At 34.5% G+C, this 3,407-nt stretch overlaps 1 long non-coding RNA gene across 1 annotated transcript in view; it reads left to right on the top strand.

Moving 5' to 3' along the window:
- The window catches only part of LOC107184182, a 6,176-nt gene extending 3,880 nt beyond the window's left edge, over positions 1–2,296 (top strand). Inside the window, exon 3 of the long non-coding RNA XR_001515015.1 lies at positions 2,284–2,296. This is a non-coding gene — a long non-coding RNA (uncharacterized LOC107184182). The remainder of the gene's footprint in view (positions 1–2,283) is intronic.
- The last annotated feature ends 1,111 nt before the right edge of the window (positions 2,297–3,407 follow it).

Below are 3,407 nucleotides of genomic sequence, written 5' to 3'. Positions count from 1 at the left end.
CTCCTGCACGTGGGGTCTCTGACTCTTTCATGTCTGCAGGGTTCCCATACACATGCATGCATTATTTTCTCTTGCTAACTTGTCTCATGTTTATTTGATTATTAGACCAGCTGAAAGAACCTGGAGGATAGAAGAAAGTTTGGTTGTAGGCAGCGGTTTCTGCTCCAGGTATTAGACTAGTGGGGTCTGACTAGAGTTCAGCAAACTTGGTACTTAAGTTGTGGCTAGGAAAGAATTCAGAGCCAAGACCCAAACTATAAGAGAACATTTCTTTGGTAAATCACAGAGGTAGAAAAAAATACTTCATAGAAGAAATGGGCTTAGTAAACAAGTTACAGAGGTAAAGGAAGGGCCCTTGAAGCTTGGGAGTGAGGAAGTTAATGATAATGTGCCTGAGGGGTGGGGGTGAGGGAAGTGAAAGGGAAAGACAAGGGCATGCTCTCTGGAGGGAGAGCACACTGGGCCCTCCCTCCTAAGGGTTTTAAAGGTGGAGACTTAGGGGAGGTCCCAGGGGAAGAACTTAATAGAATATTTAGCAATTTTCCTGGTGTGTCCTTTCAAGGGGTCATTATTCAATGCAGCTGGTCCTGAGGCAGCCACAGCACCACTTGTCTGGTTTTGTTGCCTTCCTGGGCCTGGAGCTGAAATACACCTGAGGCCTAGATGTTATCTATAGGAAGGAAAGCTCAGGGGGTCCAAACTACCTGGTCAGAGATAGGCTAGGGAAGGAAGGTCACCTTGGGGAAAATGTCTTGTCCTACAATTGTCCTTTGCTAGGCAGCCAGGCCTTTCCATCCTGGTGACCTTCTGTACCCGGCCCATCCTCCTTGCTCTGCTCATGTCTGTCCAACTGCCTACAACAATTATGCATAGTTACAAATATTTTTTTCTTCTGCTGAGAATTTTTAAGATCTGCCATCCCAGCCACTTTCAAAGAGGTGATACAATATTATTGACTAGTCACCATGCTGTACATTATATCCCTATTACTTAGTAATTTTATAACTGAGACTTTTAAAAAAACATATGTTCTTATGCATTGTTATTATGATGTATAACCAAGAGAGATGTCATGGTACAGTGACACATTTAAAGTTAATAACAATGTAAGGCAATAATATAGAAATTGTTATAAGGAAACAAGAGTAAAATTATATGTGAGATAAGCAATAAATATATTATTTCAAATTAATGTTAATGAATTAATAGGCAATGCAGATTATAATCTGTATTTTATTGACTATACTCATCAATATAAGTCAGAGTACTAAGCTAATGAGGAATTGTATAGTTTGGAAGAATCAATGAACAAATGAAGAAGATATTACTGGATAATATAGCGCTAGCAGCTGGCTGCTTTTCCTTTCTTTAAAATATCTTCAAGTTTCAATGAAAGACATAATATTGGTCCTAGTAAAACACTTCCTCAAATATGAGTTTTATGACATGTTGTTGCAGATAAGCTGCCAGGTGGCATTTGAGAATTAATCAGCTGGGCACTCAGAAGATTCAGAAAAGTAGCCTTTATTTGCAGATGCATTAGTGTCATGACTCAGGGGAGTCAGTCGCCAAATCCTGAGAAATGAATATGGACGAAGCGTTCCCTTTATACCCTTAGGTGCTTTGTCCCCCAAATATGGATCAGGCTTCTGGACTTTTCACAGGCTTCACAGCCCCCTATCAGTTGGGATGGGGGAAGTGAGATCACACCCAGAGGCTTGCCAGCACTGGCGCCAGCCCCTCCTGAGTTATATATGGTTCATGGGTTATGGCCTCTCTAAGATGGGAATATTCTGGCAAACCGGTTCGGCAAGGCAGGACAGGCATCACAGATAAGAATGGAGTTTATTGGCAAGCAAGAGTCTGCGTCAGAATGCAAGTTACTGGCACAGATTCAGATAGCCAGCCCCCCAAATGTCTTATTTTCCCTTTCAATGTTTTACTCTAAATAAATGTGACTCTCAGTATATCTCATATAGTATGAAATTAAATATATTTAAGTACAGATCATAAGTAATTTATACTAGTTCTACCTATGTAAATTTGTCATGTCATATTAATCAATTTCATAGTTCACAATATGTGGTCATTAACTATCATCATAGGAGAAAATTATAACTTTTCCTAAAACAATATTCTGAGAAATTATTCCCAATTTATACCTTTTTACAGCATATAATATATTAAGTAACTTTAAATATATATGTATATGTCTGTGTATATATATATATTTCAAAAATGCTTTATATATGTTTTAAAAATATCTTTTAAAAAGAACTAAAGATAAGAATTAAGAGATGGACTTTACTTCCTCAAGAGAGCTGTACTGTTTAAGATCTTTCTTACATTATTTTTTTCTTTAAATAGAAAAAATGTTTAAATTTCAATGAAAAGGAAGTTTCTACTTGCATGACGGTTTCTCTCTATTTAAAGATGCTAGTAATTTTCACCCAGAGCTTTCATGCCATTCCCATGCTATCTCATCAGCTAGTCAATAAAGAATTATGTTCAAAGCTGTAATTCCTTTCTTTTTCTAAATTGAGCGATGACTCACACTTTTGTACTGTAGGCTTTGATTTGTCAAACACAAATCCAGATGTTTAGTATTTTTTTATACAGGTTCTTTAGTATTGCATCTATTTTCCACTTTGAATCAGCAGTGTAGCACCCAATGGACATGAAGATAAGTCATATCTGCAGTAAGGTTTTTATAATTTCTCGTATTAAATGAAAAAGTCCTTTCATTTCATGTTTGCTTACTTGAGATATGAAAAACTTTAATAATTTCACAACATATTTTTGTAGTGGCTATGTTAATTATAATTTGTAGAAGTTTTGTTAAGTAGCATATGTTCTTTTTATAAATTACTCATCCCTTAATGAACTGGAAAATTGGACTAATGAACTCACAGTATTTTTAATTACTGTGTTTCTGAATATGTGTACACTCTTTATGCTTCCTTTTAAAAGCTCTAAAAAGAATATTAAGCAAAAAAATTATAAAGAAAAAAATGAAGATAAAAGAAGAAATTAATGAAACAAGATACAATACAAATGAGAGCAATGACAATGCTAAGAGATTAATCAAATTGATAAAATTCTTTAAAACCTAATAGAAAAAGAACCAAGATTATAATCTCCAAAAATCCTAGACATGAAAATAATTGAAGTATTTATCTTGTTTTACCAATGAATTTGACTATATTAGACAAATTTCTCAAAAATCCTAAAACTCATACAAAAATAGAAAATTTGAATATTATATATAGTATAAAAGTAAATCTATTATTTTCTTTAAAATTAAAGAGAAAATCTGATGTCCAGATGGCTTCCAACAGATTTATTCCATATCTTATAGAAAGAAGTAGTTTTAATGTGATTTTTAAATTTTAGATAAGATGAATTTT

Source organism: Myotis davidii, unplaced genomic scaffold, assembly GCF_000327345.1.
Source record: "Myotis davidii unplaced genomic scaffold, ASM32734v1 scaffold305, whole genome shotgun sequence".
Classification (NCBI taxonomy): Eukaryota; Metazoa; Chordata; class Mammalia; order Chiroptera; family Vespertilionidae; genus Myotis; species Myotis davidii.
Note: the sequence above shows the minus strand (reverse complement) of the source record. Positions and strands in the feature narration are given on the sequence as shown.